Genomic DNA, 19,893 nt, shown 5'->3' on the forward strand with positions numbered 1-19,893 from the left:
ATGATGTGATGGACAAGACCCAATCCTAAGCATAGCACAAAGATCGTGTAGTTCGTTTGCTAGAGCTTTTCCAATGTCAAGTATCTTTTCCTTTGACCATGAGATCGTGTAACTCCCGGATACCGTAGGAGTGCTTTGGGTGTATCAAACGTCACAACGTAACTGGGTGACTATAAAGGTGCATTACAGGTATCTCCAAAAGTGTCTGTTGGGTTGACACGGATCGAGACTGGGATTTGTCACTCCATATAACGGAGAGGTATCACTGGGCCCACTCGGTAATGCATCATCATTATGAGCTCAAGGTGACCAAGTGGTTGGTCACGGGATCATGCGTTACGGTACGAGTAAAGTGACTTGCCGGTAACGAGATTGAACAAGGTATTGGGATACCGACGATCGAGTCTCGGGCAAGTAACATACCGATTGACAAAGGGAATTGTATACGGGGTTGATTAATCCTCGACATCGTGGTTCATCCGATGAGATCATCGTGGAGCATGTGGGAGCCATCATGGGTATCCAGATCCCACTGTTGGTTATTGACCGGAGAGTCGTCTCGGTCATGTCTGCTTGTCTCCCGAACCCGTAGGGTCTACACACTTAAGGTTCGGTGACGCTAGGGTTATGAAGATATGTATATGCAGTAATCCGAATGTTGTTCGGAGTCCCGGATGAGATCCCGGACGTCACGAGGAGTTCCGGAATGGTCCGGAGGTAAAGAATTATATATAGGAAGTGCTGTTTCGGCCATCGGGACAAGTTTCGGGGTTATCGGTATTGTACCGGGACCACCGGAGGGGTCCCGGGGGCCCACCGGGTGGGGCCACCTGTCCCGGGGGGCCACATGGGCTGTAGGGGGTGCGCCTTGGCTTTCATGGGCCAAGGGCACCAGCCCTACTAGGCCCATGCACCTAGGGTTTCCACCACGGAGGAGTCCAAGTGGTGGAAGGCACCCCGAGGTGCCTTGGGGGGGAGGGAAACCCTCCCCTAGCCGCCGCACCTAGGAGATCAGATCTCCTAGGCTGCGCACCACCCCCCTTGGCCCTCCTATATATAGTGGGGGAGAGGAGGGATTTCATACCTCAGCCTTTGGTGCTTCCTCTCTCCCCGTTACGTCTCTCTCTCGTAGTATAGGCGAAGCCCTGCTACTGTGACGCCCTGCATCCACCACCACGCCGTCGTGCTGCTGGATCTTCATCAACATGTCTTCCCCCCTTGCTGGATCAAGAAAGGAGGAGACGTCATCCGTTCCGTACGTGTGTTGAACGCGGAGGCACCGTCCGTTCGGTGCTAAGATCATCGGTGATTTGAATCACGTCGTGTTCGACTACATCATCCCCGTTCTTTGAACGCTTCCGCTCGCGATCTACAAGGTACGTAGATGCATCTAATCACTCGTTGCTAGATGAACTCCTAGATGGATCTTGGTGAAACGAGTAGGAAAAATTTTGTTTTCTGCAACGTTCCCCAACATCTGGAACCCTGTCGTTCGAGATCCTGTCCGGGAGAACGGCAATAAGGTTTTTGGGGAGCGTCTCGACGCGACTGCTCCCGATCCGTCCCCAACTCTGTTCGCCTCTGGTTCCACTACTTCCCCTGCATCGACACCATGGCCGACACCGCCGCCTCCAAAAAAAGGCCACGGACGACGCCGAGGCTGCTGCTACAGCCGCCGCGTTGGCCTGGCCAACCGGAGGGTATGATCTGTTCATCCCTCATTTACTCGTACTTATGCTAGCCGTATATGTGCTGCTCATAGAAGGTTCGGTTCTATGTTCTGCACGCGCTAGTATGCTTAGGTATCACTATGAAATTCATACCTTTTATGCCATGCCTATTGTTTACTCGTGAATAAGTCTAATCGGAAAAGTGCTAATATTTCCAACATTCGGTAACAACAAACCAAAGAACCGGTAGGTACGAAGGACAAACAAATTTTTGTTACTTTTTTGGAACCCTAGCCTGAAAAATGGTAGTTTTATATGCTATTCACTTGTCAAACCACGGGCAACCAAAAAACAGAAAAGCTCAACCAAAATTTTGCCTTACCAATGCTTTGGTGGGGGCAACCTCGTGCATAAACCAAACATACCCAAAACCTTGACCAAATTCGCACAGCAAACCAAATTTTGGTAGGACTGGCTTGTGTACAAACCAAACACAACCAAAGGGTCATCCCTAACCATGAGAAACACGCTACCTTATGATTTTTCACGTTTTGTGAACTATTGGAGTTAAACACGCCATGAGTCCTTGAGCCCTACGTGTGCATCCAATACATATACATGTAGTATTGCTCTAGCTCACCCGCAAAAAAAGTATTGCTCTAGCTAAGGTATATCTTGTGCGACATGCCCATGTGGCGATCCAATAGTTTTGCATCCGTGCGTGTTGAAGCTTTGCACGTTATTATATCGATCAAAAAGGAACATATATCGTGCCAGTTTGGGGCCGGGCAGAAACCGTGTCAGCTTCGTCGTCGTTCAATCAACTAGGGAAAATCTCCGGCGACCGGCCGCCAGATCATGGCCAAACCATCTACCGTCGAGGGTCTCAACGGATCCGACCGCTGGTCATCCATGGAGCCGGAAGACGACCGAGAGGATCGGCTGAGCAGCCTGCCCGACGACGTGCTGCTCAACGTGGTGGAGCGGCTCGGCATCGCCGGCGCCACAAGAACCGGCATCCTCTCCGGCCGATGGAGGCGGATCCCCGCGATGATCTCCAGGCTCCGTCTGGCGGTCGGCTCGTCTGACCCCGAGCGTGACAGGTCGAAGCTAAGCTGCGTCGATGATGTGGTTCGGGCTAACGCCACCATAGCTGAAGCAGTTAGGAGCATGATGGAAAGCAGGAGCACAGGTCCATATGCGGTCCGCCTCCTGTGCCTGCAGTTCTTCCTAGGACATGAAAACATTGGCGTTGGCCAGGCCGTCGCCGACACCATGGCAACGGAAAACATTGGGCTGGCCGAGCTGACTCTATTGACAAGGAAGGACGGCCGGCGGTGCACCGATCAAGATTTGGTCAACTACGGCGGGTAGATGAGGTTGTTCCTCTACGCGTGCCCAAACACATTGTTCACCGGCCTCGCACGGCTCAAGCTAGAGAATTTGAGGCTGCCCGAATCCGAATCCGATTTCCCCAAGATTCTAGGTATATGTGAGCGCCTGGAGTTCCTCCGCCTCTACAACTGCGACGCCGGGATCAAGTCGTCGCTGCAGGTGGAGCACCAGAAGCTCCGCGAGCTTGAGATCATCAGGAGTGGTTTCGAGAAGGTTGATCTGAACTGGCTCCTAGAGCTCAGGACGCTCAATTTTTCCTCTTGGAAGTCTCATCATGATGATCCCATGGCATTCCGTCACGTCCCGCTGCTCCACACCGTAACCATGAGTAATACGGCCGCTTCATGTCACAAGATGCTAAGCTTGAGCGAGTTTCTCGGCACGGCCACCATAAACAACCTGCATTTAAACTTTGAAAGCGAAAAGGTTAGTCAAGGTTACACTCTTGTTTGTTGATGATGCACGTAATTTTTCCATGGCTATGTCACTAGTTGTGAGGTTTTTGTAACGCCCCGAGACTTATATGCCAGGTGTCCTCCAGTTATTCGTTGTTGTTACCTTATCATTGCTTGTGTGTCATGCATTACATATCATGTCATCATGTGCATTTCATTTGCATACATGTTCGTCTCATGCATCCGAGCTTTTTCTTTGTTGTCCGTTTTGCAATCCGGCGCTTCTATGTCATCCGGTGTCCCTTTCTACCTCTTTTCATGTGCGCATGTTAAACGTTTTCGGATTGGACCGAGACTTGTCATGCGACCTTGGTTTACTACCGGTAGACCGCCTGTCAAGTTTCGTGCCATTTTGACTTCGTTCGATACTCCAACGTTTAACCGAGGGACCGAAAAGGTCTCGTGTGTGTTGCAGCCCAACACCCCTCCAAAGTGGCCCAAAATCCACCTAAACCTCCTCCATCATTTCGGTCGTTCGATCATGATCGCGTGGCCAAAAACCACACCTCATTTGAACTCTCCTAGCTCCCTCTACCTATAAATATGTGCACCTCGTTCATTTTCACGGACGAAACCCTAGTCTACCACCTCCCCGCGCCGCCGGACACGTCCACCGACGGCCGAACATGTCCACCGCCAGCAGCCACGCGTTCCGGCCAATGAGAGGCCGACACGTCGTCACCGCCGCCTCCCCCGTCCAATCCTGCGCCGCCACGTCACCGCTGCCATCTCCTCTCTCCTCTGGCCCGACAAGCCAGCGGGAGGCCCTCCCGGGCCCGAGGCGGCCGCCGCCTACCTCCGCCCGGGCCCGCGCGTGAGGAGCCGCTTCTCCGCCCGCGCCGGCTTGTCTCACCGCCCAGCGCCGCCGCGTCGCCATCGCCGCGCCTCTCGCCGGGAGCCGGCCGCGCCGTCGCGCTTCTCCGGCGTTGGGAGCCCGCCGCGCCCTTCTCCACCCGCGGCGACTGCGCCTCGCTCCGGCCATCGCGTCTTCAGCTCTGGCGACGACTTCCGGACATCCTCGTTTTGCGTGCCACTACAGTACCGGATCTGGATCCAGATCCAGATCGGGTTGACTTCCCCTCCAAACCCTAATTATTTTGACATCTTCATCGCATCATAACTTCATCACCGTTGCTCCGATTCGTGCGTGTAGCATATCAAAATGTTCGTCTCGACGAGTACATCATTTCATCTCATTGCATCATTTTGATTTAAGCTCATCTTGGTGCCCGAAATGCTGTTGGAAGAGGGCTATGTGATGATTATGTCGGATCTGTTTCAGCAAATGGCTTGTTGTCATTTTTGCCATGATTAATGTGTGCATGATATAATCCTGAGCTCTACATGTGTTTTGTTGAATGCCATGCCATCTTTACAGGGGTGTATGCCATGTATTTTTGTGATATTGGTGGTGACTAGCACAAGCATGCAAATTAGCTTACTCAATGATGTTGATTTCAGGGACTTAGGATTATTCTAAGTCCTTGTCCTGTTTTCGTCTTTATGCCATATGTTCATGTTGTTTCCTAGTGATCCGTGCCTCTTTTGAGGATGACCAGTAAGGATGTTTTGTTAATATTGTGGTGCTCTATCCATCCATGTCTTTGTTTGCATTTATGGAGCACCCTAACTTGAGTCAATCGAGCTCTACATTTGCTATAAAATGATCCTGGCAGATTGTTGACATGTTCAGCGATTTTGCCGAGCTTATTGTTGTTGATCCGTGCATGCTATGATGTTGTTCTTGCCATGTCTAGCTTCTATGACATGTCTACTTGATGGGTGTATGCTTAGTTTGTAATGCCATACTTTGTGGTGAGTGCATCGAACTCGTAAACATGCCTACTTGTTAACAGTTTTGCCATGCTCCGGTTTTTCACTAAGTCTGAATCTGTTTATATTTTTGCAATGTTCACATGCTTGCAATTGTATTTTCTGATCCCTTTTGTCTCATGGTCACTAAGGGACTTTTGTTATATGCTTAGAGTAGCTTCATGCCATGCCTTTCCTTGCCATGATATGTTCCTGTAGCATGTAGTTTTCATGCTCTAAAGATTACTTCCTGATGATAAATTCCTGACATGCTGTTAATTCCACTAAGTCTAAAACCTGTTATCTTTTGCACTTTTGCAATGCTTGTTTGAACCTGTTAATGAGTGAATTAGCCGTACCTCAGTGTTCATCTTTTGTCAAGCTTCATGAGTGGATCCCTTCCGTGTATTTTGTTGCCATGTTTGAGTGCTGTAGTATATTTATCTTGATGCATTTAGATGGCTACTTGCTGTTTATCGCTGACCGATGCCATATTTGCTTTGCTTGTCATTTCCAAACCGTGCATCCGATTCCGGTGATCTTTATATCGATCTCAACCGAAATCATCTCACCTTTCCAGAGGCACTCTTGGATTTCCAAGTTGAGGCCAGGTTTATGAAGGAAATATGACCTAGAGGCAATAATAAAGTTATTATTTATTTCCTTATATCATGATAAATGTTTATTATTCATGCTAGAATTGTATTAACCGGAAACATAATACATGTGTGAATACATAGACAAACAGAGTGTCACTAGTATGCCTCTACTTGACTAGCTCGTTGATAAAAAATGGTTATGTTTCCTAACCATAGACATGAGTTGTCATTTGATTAACGGGATCACATCATTAGGAGAATGACGTGATTGACTTGACCCATTTCGTTAGCATAACACTTGATCGTTTAGTTTGTTGCTATTGCTTTCTTCATGACTTATACCTGTTCCGATGACTATGAGATTATGCAACTCCCGTTTACCAGAGGAACACTTTGTGTGCTACCAAACGTCACAACGTAACTGGGTGATTATAAAGGTGCTCTACAGGTGTCTCCAAAGGTACTTGTTGGGTTGGCGTATTTCGAGATTAGGATTTGTCACTCCGATTGTCCGAGAGGTATCTCTGGACCCACTCGGTAATGCACATCACTATAAGCCTTGCAAGCATTGCAACTAATGAGTTAGTTGCGGGATGATGTATTACGGAACGAGTAAAGAGACTTGCCGGTAACAAGATTGAACTAGGTATTGAGATACCGACGATCGAATCTCGGGCAAGTAACATACCGATGACAAAGAGAACAACGTATGTTGTTATGCGGTTTGACCGATAAAGATCTTCGTAGAATATGTAGGAGCCAATATGAGCATCCAGGTTCCGCTATTGGTTATTGACCGGAGACGTGTCTCGGTCATGTCTACATAGTTCTCGAACCCGTAGGGTCCGCACGCTTAAAGTTCGATGACAGTTATATTATGAGTTTATGTGTTTTGATGTACCGAAGGAGTTCTGAGTCCTGGATGAGATCGGGGACATTATGAGGAGTCTCGAAATAGTCGAAACGTAAAGATCGATATATTGGACGACTATATTCGGACATCGGAAAGGTTTCGAATGATTCGGGTATTATCGGGAGTACCGGGGAGTTACGGGAATTCGTATTGGGTCTTAATGGGCCATACGGGAAAGGAGAGAAAGGCCTCAAAGGGTGGCCGCACCCCTCCCCATGGGCTGATCCGAATTGGACTAGGGAGGGGGGGCGCCCCCTTCCTTCCTTCTCCTTTTCCCTTCCCTTTCCATCCCTCCTACTCCTCCTACTTGGAAGGGTTCCTAGTTCTACTAGGAAAGGGGGAATCCTACTCCCGGTGGGAGTAGGACTCCCCTAGGGCGCGCCATAGAGAGGGCCGGCCCTCCCCCTCCTCCACTCCTTTATATACGGGGGCAGGGGGCACCCCAAAGACACAACAATTGATCTCTTGATATCTTAGCCGTGTGCGGTGCCCCCTTTCACCATAATCCACCTCGATCATATCGTAGTGGTGCTTAGGCGAAGCCCTGTGTCGGTAGAACATCATCATCGTCACCACGCCGTCGTGCTGACGAAACTCTCCCTCAACACTCGGCTGGATCGGAGTTCGAGGGACGTCATCGAGTTGAACGTGTGCAGAAATCGGAGGTGTCGTGCGTTCAGTACTTGATCGGTCGGATCGTGAAGACGTACGACTACATCAACCGCGTTGTGCTAATGCTTCCGCTTTCGGTCTACGAGGGTACGTGGACAACACTCTCCCCTCTCGTTGCTACGCATCACCATGATCTTGCGTGTGCGTAGGAAATTTTTGAAATTACTATGTTCCCCAACAGTTCAATCATTCCTTTCCAAATCATGCATATGCACTGCATACCGCATCCCGCATATCATGCCATGTTCATGTGTTGGTTGTTTACTATGTTGTGTGATTCTTTCCGGTGTTGCTTCTTCGGGTTGGTTCCGATAACTTCGCGTTTGTGAGGATCCGTTGGCTACATCCGTTTGTCTTCTTCATGGACTCGTTCTTCTTCCTTGCGGGATCCGAGACAAGATGACCATACCCTCGAAATCACTTCTATCTTTGTTTGCTAGTTGCTCGCTCTTTTGCTATGCCTATGTTGCGATACCTACCACTTGCTTATCATGCCTTCCATATTGTTAAGCCAAGCCTCTAACCCACCTTGTCCTAGCAAACCGTTGTTTGGCTATGTTACCGCTTTGCTCAGCCCCTCTTATAGCGTTGTTAGTTGCAGGTGAAGATTGGAGTTTGTTCCTTGTTGGAACATGGATATTTTGTTGGAATATCACAATATCTTTATTTAATTAATGCATCTATATATTTGGTAAAGGGTGGAAGGTTCGGCCTTATGCCTGGTGTTTTGTTCCACTCTTGCCGCCCTAGTTTCCGTCATATCGGTGTTATGTTCCCGGATTTTGCGTTCCTTACACTGTTGGGTTATAATGGGAACCCCTTGACAGTTCGCCTTGAATAAAATGAAGGAAATATGCCCTAGAGGCAATAATAAAGTTATTATTTATTTCCTTATATCATGATAAATGTTTATTATTCATGCTAGAATTGTATTAACCGGAAACATAATACATGTGTGAATACATAGACAAACAGAGTGTCACTAGTATGCCTCTACTTGACTAGCTCGTTAATCAAAGATGGTTATGTTTCCTAACCATGAACAAAGAGTTGTTATTTGATTAACGGGATCACATCATTAGTTGAATGATCTGATTGACATGACCCATTCCATTAGCTTAGCACCCGATCGTTTAGTATGTTGCTATTGCTTTCTTCATGACTTATACATGTTCCAATGACTATGAGATTATGCAACTCCCGTTTGCCGGAGGAACACTTTGTGTGCTACCAAACGTCACAACGTAACTGGGTGATTATAAAGGTGCTCTACAGGTGTCTCCAAAGGTACATGTTGGGTTGGCGTATTTCGAGATTAGAATTTGTCACTCTGATTGTCGGAGAGGTATCTCTGGGCCCTCTCGGTAATGCACATCACATAAGCCTTGCAAGCATTGCAACTAATGAGTTAGTTGTGAGATGATGTATTACGGAACGAGTAAAGAGACTTGCCGGTGACGAGATTGAACTAGGTATTGAGATACCGACGATCGAATCTCGGGCAAGTAACATACCGATGAAAAAGGGAACAACATATGTTGTTATGCGGTCTCACCGATAAAGATCTTCGTAGAATATGTAGGAACCAATATGAGCATCCAGGTTCTGCTATTGGTTATTGACCAGAGACGTGTCTCGGTCATGTCTACATTGTTCTCGAACCGTAGGGTCCGCACGCTTAACGTTACGATGACAGTTTCATTATGAGTTTATGTATTTTGATGTACCGAAGGTTGTTCGGAGTCCCGGATGTGATCACGGACATGACGAGGAGTCTCGAAATGGTCGAGACATAAAGATCGATATATTGGACGACTATATTCGGACACCGGAAGTGTTCCGGGTGATTTCGGAGAAAACCGGAGTGCCGGAGGGGTTACCGGAACCCCCCGGGGAAGTATTGGGCCTTAGTGGGCCTGAGGGGAGAGAGAGGGCAGCAGCCCAGGAGGTGGCGCCCTCCCCCCATGGGGAGTCCGAATTGGACTAGGGAGGGGGGGCGCGGCCCCTCTTTCCCTCTCACTCTCCCTCTCTTTCCTTCCCCCTCTTTCTTCCTAGTTGGACTAGGAAAGGGGAGTCCTACTCCCACTAGGAGGAGGACTCCCCCCTCCCTTTGGCGCGCCCCATAGGGCCGGCCGGCCTCCCCCCTTGCTCCTTTATATACGGGGGCAGGGGGGCACCCTAGGACACACAAGTTGATCTTCGTGATCGTTCCTTAGCCGTGTGCGGTGCCCCCCTCCACGATATTACACCTCGATCATATTGTAGCGGTGCTTAGGCGAAGCCCTGCGATGGTTGAACATCAAGATCGTCACCACGCCGTCGTGCTGACGAAACTCCTCCCCGAAGCTTTGCTGGATCGGAGCCCGGGGAGCGTCATCGAGCTGAACGTGTGCCAAGAACTCGGAGGTGCCGGAGTAACGGTGCTTGGATCGGTTGAACCGGGAAGACGTACGACTACTTCCTCTACGTTGTGTCAACGCTTCCGCTTCGGTCTACGAGGGTACGTAGACAACACTCTCCCATCTCGTTGCTATGCATCACCATGATCTTGCGTGTGCGTAGGAATTTTTTTGAAATTACTACGTTCCCCAACAGTGGCATCCGAGCCTAGGTTTTATGGTTTGATGTTATATGCACGAGTAGAACACAAGTGAGTTGTGGGCGATATAAGTCATACTGCTTACCAGCATGTCATACTTTGGTTCGGCGGTATTGTTGGATGAAGCGGCCCGGACCGACATTACGCGTACGCTTACGCGAGACTGGTTCTACCGCCGTGCTTTGCACACAAGTGGCTGGCGGGTGTCAGTTTCTCCAACTTTAGTTGAACCGAGTGTGGCTACGCCCGGTCCTTGCGAAGGTTAAAACAGCACCAACTTGACAAATTATCGTTGTGGTTTTGATGCGTAGGTAAGGTTGGTTCTTGCTTAAGCCCGTAGCAGCCACGTAAAACTTGCAACAACAAAGTAGAGGACGTCTAACTTGTTTTTGCAGGGCATGTTGTGATGTGATATGGTCAAGACATGATGCTAAATTTTATTGTATGAGATGATCATGTTTTGTAACCGAGTTATCGGCAACTGGCAGGAGCCATATGGTTGTCGCTTTATTGTATGCAATGCAATCGCGCTGTAATGCTTTACTTTATCACTAAGCGGTAGCGATAGTCGTGGAAGCATAAGATTGGCGAGACGACAACGATGCTACGATGGAGATCAAGGTGTCGCGCCGGTGACGATGGTGATCACGACGGTGCTTCGGAGATGGAGATCACAAGCACAAGATGATGATGGCCATATCATATCACTTATATTGATTGCATGTGATGTTTATCTTTTATGCATCTTATATTGCTTTGATTGACGGTAGCATTATAAGATGATCTCTCTCTAAATTATCAAGAAGTGTTCTCCCTGAGTATGCACCGTTGCGAAAGTTCTTCGTGCTGAGACACCACGTGATGATCGGGTGTGATGGGCTCTACGTTCAAATACAACGGGTGCAAAACAGTTGCACACGCGGAATACTCAGGTTATACTTGACGAGCCAAGCATATACAGATATGGCCTCGGAACACGGAGACCGAAAGGTCGAGCGTGAATCATATAGTAGATATGATCAACATAGTGATGTTCACCAATGAAACTACTCCATCTCTCGGGATGATCGGACATGGTTTAGTTAATTTGGATCACGTAATCACTTAGAGGATTAGAGGGATATCTATCTAAGTGGGAGTTCTTAAGTAATATGATTAATTGAACCTAAATTTATCATGAACTTAGTACCTGATAGTATCTTGCTTATGTATGTTTGATTGTAGATAGATGGCCCGTGCTGTTGTTCCGTTGAATTTTAATGCATTCCTTGAGAAAGCAAAGTTGAAAGATGATGGTAGCAATTACACGGACTGGGTCCGTAACTTGAGGATTATCCTCATTGCTGCATAGAAGAATTACGTTCTGGAAGCACCGCTGGGTGCCAGGCCTGCTGCTGGAGCAACACCAGATGTTATGAACGTCTGGCAGAGCAAAGCTGATGACTACTCGATAGTTCAATGTGCCATGCTTTACGGCTTAGAACCGGGACTTCAACGACGTTTTGAACGTCATGGGGCATATGAGATATTCCAGGAGTTGAAGATTAATATTTCAAGCAAATGCCCGGATTGAGAGATATGAAGTCTCCAATAAGTTCTATAGCTGCAAGATGGAGGAGAACAGTTCTGTCAGTGAGCATATACTCAAGATGTCTGGGTATTGTAATCACTTGATTCAACTGGGAGTTAATCTTCCGGATGATAGCGTCATTGACAGAATTCTCCAATCACTTCCACCAAGCTACAAGAGCTTCGTGATGAACTATAATATGCAAGGGATGAATAAGACTATTTCCGAGCTCTTCGCGATGCTGAAAGCTGCGGAGGTAGAAATCAAGAAGGAGCATCAAGTGTTGATGGTCAACAAGACCACTAGTTTCAAGAAAAAGGGCAAAGGGAAGAAGAAGGGGAACTTCAAGAAGAACAGCAAGCAAGTTGCTGCTCAAGAGAAGAAACCCAAGTCTGGACCTAAGCCTGAAACTGAGTGCTTCTACTGCAAGCAGACTGGTCACTGGAAGCGGAACTGCCCCAAGTATTTGGCGGATAAGAAGGATGGCAAGGTGAACAAAGGTATATGTGATATACATGTTATTGATGTGTACCTTACTAATGCTCGCAGTAGCACCTGGGTATTTGATACTGGTTCTGTTGCTAATATTTGCAACTCGAAACAGGGACTACAGATTAAGCGAAGATTGGCTAAAGACGAGGTGACGATGCGCGTGGGAAATGGTTCCAAAGTCGATGTGATCGCAGTCGGCACGCTACCTCTACATCTACCTTCGGGATTAATATTAGACCGAAATAATTGTTATTTGGTGCCAGCGTTAAGCATGAACATTATATCTGGATCTTGTTTGATGCGAGACGGTTATTCATTTAAATCAGAGAATAATGGTTGTTCTATTTATATGAGTAATATCTTTTATGGTCATGCACCCTTGAAGAGTGGTCTATTCTTATTGAATCTCGATAGTAATAATACACATATTCATAATGTTGAAGCCAAAAGATGCAGAGTTGATAATGAAAGTGCAACTTATTTGTGGCACTGTCGTTTAGGTCATATTGGTATAAAACGCATGAAGAAACTCCATTCTGATGGACTTTTGGAACCACTTGATTATGAATCACTTGGTACTTGCGAACCGTGCCTCATGGGCAAGATGACTAAAACACCGTTCTCCGGTACTATGGAGAGAGCAACAGATTTGTTGGAAATCATACATACCGATGTATGTGGTCCGATGAATATTGAGGCTCGTGGCGGATATCGTTATTTTCTCACCTTCACAGATGATTTAAGCAGATATGGGTATATCTACTTAATGAAACATAAATCTGAAACATTTGAAAAGTTCAAAGAATTTCAGAGTGAAGTTGAAAATCATCGTAACAAGAAAATAAAGTTTCTACGATCTGATCGTGGAGGAGAATATTTGAGTTATGAGTTTGGTGTACATTTGAAAAACTGTGGAATAGTTTCGCAACTCACGCCACCCGGAACACCACAGCGTAATGGTGTGTCCGAACGTCGTAATCGTACTTTACTGGATATGGTGCGATCTATGATGTCTCTTACTGATTTACCGCTATCGTTTTGGGGTTATGCTCTAGAGACGGCCGCATTCACGTTAAATAGGGCACCATCAAAATCCGTTGAGACGACGCCTTATGAACTGTGGTTTGGCAAGAAACCAAAGTTGTCGTTTCTTAAAGTTTGGGGCTGCGATGCTTACGTGAAAAAGCTTCAACCTGATAAGCTCGAACCCAAATCAGAGAAATGTGTCTTCATAGGATACCCAAAGGAAACTGTTGGGTACACCTTCTATCACAGATCCGAAGGCAAAACATTCGTTGCCAAGAATGGATCCTTTCTAGAGAAGGAGTTTCTCTCGAAAGAAGTGAGTGGGAGGAAAGTAGAACTTGACGAGGTAACTGTACCTGCTCCCTTACTGGAAAGTAGTTCATCCCAGAAAACTGTTTCAGTGACACCTACACCAGTTAGTAAGGAAGCCAATGATAATGATCATGAAACTTCAGATCAAGATACTACTGAACCTCGTAGATCAACCAGAGTAAGATCCGCACCAGAGTGGTACGGTAATCCTGTTCTGGAAGTCATGATACTAGATCATGATGAACCACGAACTATGAAGAAGCGATGGTGAGCCCAGATTCCGCAAAGTGGCTTGAAGCCATGAGATCTGAGATGGGATCCATGTATGAGAACAAAGTATGGACTTTGGTTGACTTGCCCGATGATCGGCAAGCGATTGAGAATAAATGGATCTTCAAGAAGAAGACTGACGCTGACGGTAATATTATTGTCTACAAAGCTCGACTTGTCGCAAAAGGGTTTCGGCAAGTTCAAGGGATTGACTATGATGAGACCTTCTCACCCGTAGCGATGCTTAAGTCTGTCCGAATCATGTTAGCAATTGCCGCATTTTATGATTATGAAATTTGGCAGATGGGTGTCAAAACTGCATTCCTGAATGGGTTTCTGGAAGAAGAGTTGTATATGATGCAACCAGAAGGTTTTGTCGATCCAAAGGGAGCTAACAAAGTATGCAAGCTCCAGCGATCCATCTATGGACTGGTGCAAGCCTCTCGGAGTTGGAATAAATGCTTTGATAGTGTGATCAAAGCATTTGGTTTTATACAGACTTTTGGAGAAGCCTGTATTTACAAGAAAGTGAGTGGGAGCTCTGTAGCATTTCTGATATTATATGTGGATGAAATATTACTGATTGGAAATGATATAGAATTTCTGGATAGCATAAAGGGATACCTGAATAAGAGTTTTTCAATGAAAGACCTCGGTGAAGCTGCTTACATATTAGGCATTAAGATCTATAGAGATAGATCGAGACTCTTAATTGGACTTTCACAAAGCACATACCTTGACAAGATTTTGAAGAAGTTCAAAATGGATCAAGCAAAGAAAGGGTTCTTGCCTGTGTTACAAGGTGTGAAATTGAGTCAGACTCAATGCCCGACCACTGCAGAAGATAGAGAGAAAATGAAAGATGTTCCCTATGCTTCAGCCATAGGCTGTATCATGTATGCAATGCTGTGTACCAGACCTGATGTGTGCCTTGCTATAAGTCTAGCAGGGAGGTACCAAAGTAATCCAGGAGTGGATCACTGGACAGCGGTCAAGAACATCCTGAAGTACCTGAGAAGGACTAAGGATATGTTTCTCGTATACGGAGGTGACAAAGAGCTCATCGTGAATGGTTACGTTGATGCAAGCTTTGACACTGATCCGGATGATTCTAAATCGCAAACCGGATACATGTTTACATTAAACGGTGGAGCTATCAGTTGGTGCAGTTCTAAACAAAGCGTCGTGGCGGGATCTACGTGTGAAGCAGAATACATAGCTGCTTCGGAAGCAGCAAATGAAGGAGTCTGGATGAAGGAGTTCATATCCGATCTAGGTGTCATACCTAGTGCATCGGTTCCAATGAAAATCTTTTGTGACAATACTGGTGCAATTGCCTTGGCAAAGGAATCCAGATTTCACAAGAGAACCAAGCACATCAAGAGACGCTTCAATTCCATCCGGAATCTAGTCCAGGTGGGAGACATAGAGATTTGCAAGATACATACGGATCTGAATGTAGCAGACCCATTGACTAAGCCTCTTCCACGAGCAAAGCATGATCAGCACCAAGGCTCCATGGGTGTTAGAATCATTAACTGTGTAATCTAGATTATTGACTCTAGTGCAAGTGGGAGACTGAAGGAAATATGCCCTAGAGGCAATAATAAAGTTATTATTTATTTCCTTATATCATGATAAATATTTATTATTCATGCTAGAATTGTATTAACCGGAAACATAATACATGTGTGAATACATAGACAAACAGAGTGTTACTAGTATGCCTCTACTTGACTAGCTCGTTAATCAAAGATGGTTATGTTTCCTAACCATGAAGAAAGAGTTGTTATTTGATTAACGGGATCACATCATTAGTTGAATGATCTGATTGACATGACCCATTCCATTAGCTTAGCACCCGATCGTTTAGTATGTTGCTATTGCTTTCTTCATAACTTATACATGTTCCTATGACTATGAGATTATGCAACTCCCGTTTGCCGGAGGAACACTTTGTGTGCTACCAAACGTCACAACGTAACTGGGTGATTATAAAGGTGCTCTATAGGTGTCTCCAAAGGTACATGTTGGGTTGGCGTATTTCGAGATTAGGATTTGTCACTCCGATTGTCGGAGAGGTATCTCTGGACCCTCTCGGTAATGCACATCACATAAGCCTTGCAAGCATTGCAACTAATGAGTTAGTTGTGAGATTATGTATTACGGAACGAGTAAAGAGACTTGCCGGTGAGGAGATTGAACTAGGTATTGAGATACCGACGATCGAATCTCGGGCAAGTAACATACCGATGACAAAGGGAACAACGTATGTTGTTATGCGGTCTGACCGATAAAGATCTTCGTAGAATATGTAGGAACCAATACGAGCATCCAGGTTCCGCTATTGGTTATTGACCAGAGACGTGTCTCGGTCATGTCTACATTGTTCTTGAACCGTAGGGTCCGCACGCTTAACATTACGATGACATTTTCATTATGAGTTTATGTATTTTGATGTACCGAAGGTTGTTCGGAGTCCCGGATGTGATCACGGACATGACGAGGAGTCTCGAAATGGTCGAGACATAAAGATCGATATATTGGACGACTATATTCGGACACCGGAAGTGTTCCGGGTGATTTTGGAGAAAACCGGAGTGCCGGAGGGGTTACCGGAACCCCCCGGGGAAGTATTGGGCCTTAGTGGGCCTGAGGGGAGAGAGAGGGCAGCAGCCCAGGAGGTGGCGCCCCCCCCCCATGGGGAGTCCGAATTGGACTAGGGAGGGGGACGCGGCCCCTCTTTCCCTCTCCCTCTCCCTCTCTTTCCTTCCCCCTCTTTCTTCCTAGTTGGACTAGGAAAGGGGAGTCCTACTCCCACTAGGAGGAGGACTCCCCCCTCCCTTTGACGCGCCCCATAGGGCCGGCCGGCCTTCCCCCTTGCTCCTTTATATACGGGGGCAGGGGGGCACCCTAGGACACACAAGTTGATCTTCGTGATCGTTCCTTAGCCGTGTGCGGTGCCCCCCTCCACGATATTACACCTCGATCATATTGTAGCGGTGCTTAGGCGAAGCCCTGCGACGGTTGAACATCAAGATCGTCACCACGCTGTCGTGCTGACGGAACTCCTCCCCGAAGCTTTGCTGGATTGGAGCCCGAGGAGCATCATCGAGCTGAACGTGTGCCAAGAACTCGGAGGTGCCAGAGTAACGGTGGTTGGATCGGTTGAACCGGGAAGACGTACGACTACTTCCTCTACGTTGTGTCAACGTTCCGCTTCGGTCTACGAGGGTACGTAGACAACACTCTCCCATCTCGTTGCTATGCATCACCATGATCTTGCGTGTGCGTAGGAAATTTTTTGAAATTACTACGTTCCCCAACATAAAACTCCTCCAGCAAGGCCCAACCTTGGTTTTACCATTCGCAACCTAGCCTTTTTTTCCCTTGGGAGTCGCGCTCTCGAGGGTCATCATTATTTTTAACCCCCTCCCCCCCCGGGCCAGTGCTCCTCTGAGTGTTGGTCCAACTTGTCAGCCGCCGGTGGCCACCAGGGGCAACTCTGGGTTGGCCTACCGGAAGTTTGGACAATCTAAGTGTGCCCTGAGAACGAGATATGTGCAGCTCCTATCGGGATTTGTCGGCACATTCGGGCGGCTTTGCTGGACTTGTTTTACCATTGTCGAGGATGTCTTGTAACCGGGATGACGAGCCTGATCGGATTGTCTTGGGAGAAGGAATATCCTTCGTTGACCATGAGAGCTTGTGATGGGCTAAGTTGGGACACCCCTGCAGGGATTTGAACTTTCGAAAGCCGTGCCCGCGGTTATGGGCAGATGGTAATTTGTTAATGTCCGGTTGTAGAAAACCTGAAGTTGATCTTAACTAAAATACATCAACCGCGTTTGTAACCGTGATGGTCTCTTTCCGGCGGAGTCCGGGAAGTGAACACGGTGTTGGAGTTATGCTTGACGTAGGTTGTTCTAGGATCACTTCTTGATCATAGTTTCTCGACCGTGCTTTGCTCTCTCTCTTCTCGCTCTCATTTGCGTATGTTTAGCCACCATATATGCTAGTCGCTTGCTGCAGCTCCACATCATACCTTTTACCCTACCTATAAGCTTAAATAGTCTTGATCGCGAGGGTGTAAGATTGCTGAGTCCCCGTGACTCACAGATACTTGCAAAATCAGTTTGCAGGTGTCGACGATGCCGTGCAGGTGACGCAACCGAGCTCAAGGAGGAGCTCGATGAAGATCTTGTCCTTTGTGTTGTTTCGTTCTGGTTGATCAGTAGTGGAGCCCAGTTGGGATCGATCGGGGATCTATGTAGCATTTGGGGTAGTCTTCTTTTATTTTGATTCCGTAGTCGGACCTTGATTGTATCTGGATGATATAATGCTTTAGTCATGCAATTGTGTGAAGTGGCGATTGTAAGCCAACTATGTAACTCTTTCCCTTATGTATTACATAGGTTGTGTGAAGATTACCTCACTTGCGACATTCTTTTCAATGCGGTTATGCCTCTAAGTCGTGCTTCGACACGTGGGAGATATAGCCGCATCGAGGGCGTTATAGTTTTAGTCTTAATCTGTCATTCTCTTTACCTTTTCCCAGGTCGATCATGTAATCATTGTCAGGTTCTAGTATTTAACCTGGATAATATATTTGTCATTGTCTTGGCCTTTTAATTTGCAGATTTGGGTCAAACCTGAAGGTCCAATAGAATTATCACAAGTGTTTGACAAGCTAAAGTTTGTGAATTTGGCCGACATTTCAGAAGAATGTGATCTGACTTGGACATTGTTTATCCTGCGAGGCGCGCCTAGCCTCGAGGAGGTATGCGTAAGCATGTGGAATAGATGCGACTTGGTAAGGGGTCACAAGGATAGGAAGAAGCTTCAGCTTAGCGAGGAGAAGAAGGACGCGGGCACGGAGTGGGAATCATCTTCCGCACCAGATTTCAAGCACCACAACCTGGCTGTGCTCAGGATCTTTGGGTTTCAGTTGCAAGACAAGTTTGTGAATTATGTCAATGGCATCATGGAATCGGCGGTTGATCTCAAGGGAGTGTACCTGCATAAGAGGCCGGGGTGTGGGGCTTGTGTGTGCAGAATTTGGAAGGATGGATACCCATGGACGGAGAAGCAGAAGGTCTCGCTTTTGAATAGTTTCAACATGGATGCATGCCCGCTCTTAACGATTTACTTCCCGAGCTCAAGAACCTGAAGGATCGATGTGTTTCGTTGACCTCGAATGCTGCTCGTGTATCATGTTTTGAGATTCCTTGAGATGGTAACTAAATTCAACATAATGAGCAGTGAAATAATAGCCGCGGGTGTTTTTATTAGCTAATGGTAAGTGCTGATAATTCTTCTGGTTATGTAAACAACTTACCAATATTTGTGTTGCATAATATAAGGTGGTGTTATCATGCCTTGCAAATTCTATGAGTAGTGAAATATTGCTAAGGATCTACAAATAAAATTGTGCTTCGAGTTTATTTTTCATGTGCTACTCATCGTATTCCCCTTGAGAAAATGCTCGTGATCCACCAATGAAATCATGTTCTTCTCCAAAAAAACAAGGAAGCAGTTAACAGTGGTAGCAGTACTGCTACTACCGATCCTGATAGTCGCACTGCTAATGCGGCGCCATCATTAGTACTATGTTGATTCTCTGACAAGCAAGCATAAGAAAGTGATGTGATCATGGTGCAAGAATTTAAATATTATATTTTTACTAGGTCAGAGGAGAAAGAACAGAAGCGGGTTGTAGTTTAAGAGCACAAGTATAATGTATATCTATATCTATACCTATTACTCGTCATATGTTTTACAAAAAAGCACCTGAATTTTTCTTTAAGTAACCCGTGGCATTAAGTGCCCTTTCTCTGTTGGGCTTTAGCTCAACTGCTGCAGCAACTATCTCACGCGTCTGGGCACCGGTTAGTTTTCTGTGTTCAGCTGCAATAGGCCCAGTACGGCTTGGGGGCGGACTTGGGCTTAGATGGAGCAGCCCCAGTCCTTATGGCATCCCTCATAAGCTTATGTGTCTTAGGTGGAGGTGCAACTGGCTCTTCCTCCTCCTCATCTTCTTCATCACTCCTTGTCATAGAAGGATGACCAAGCACTCTGGCAGTGGTCTTTCTGACTCTCTCCTTCCTC

The 19,893-nt window shown here is 46.7% G+C and overlaps 1 pseudogene; it reads left to right on the top strand.

The window, feature by feature from the left end:
* Positions 1-2,506: 2,506 nt before the first annotated feature.
* On the top strand, positions 2,507-18,955 carry LOC147966350 (uncharacterized; annotated as a pseudogene).
* Positions 18,956-19,893: the final 938 nt, after the last annotated feature.

Source organism: Triticum urartu, chromosome 6A (genome assembly GCF_056163025.1).
Source record: "Triticum urartu cultivar PI428250 chromosome 6A, HENAU_Tu73, whole genome shotgun sequence".
NCBI lineage: Eukaryota > Viridiplantae > Streptophyta > Magnoliopsida > Poales > Poaceae > Triticum > Triticum urartu.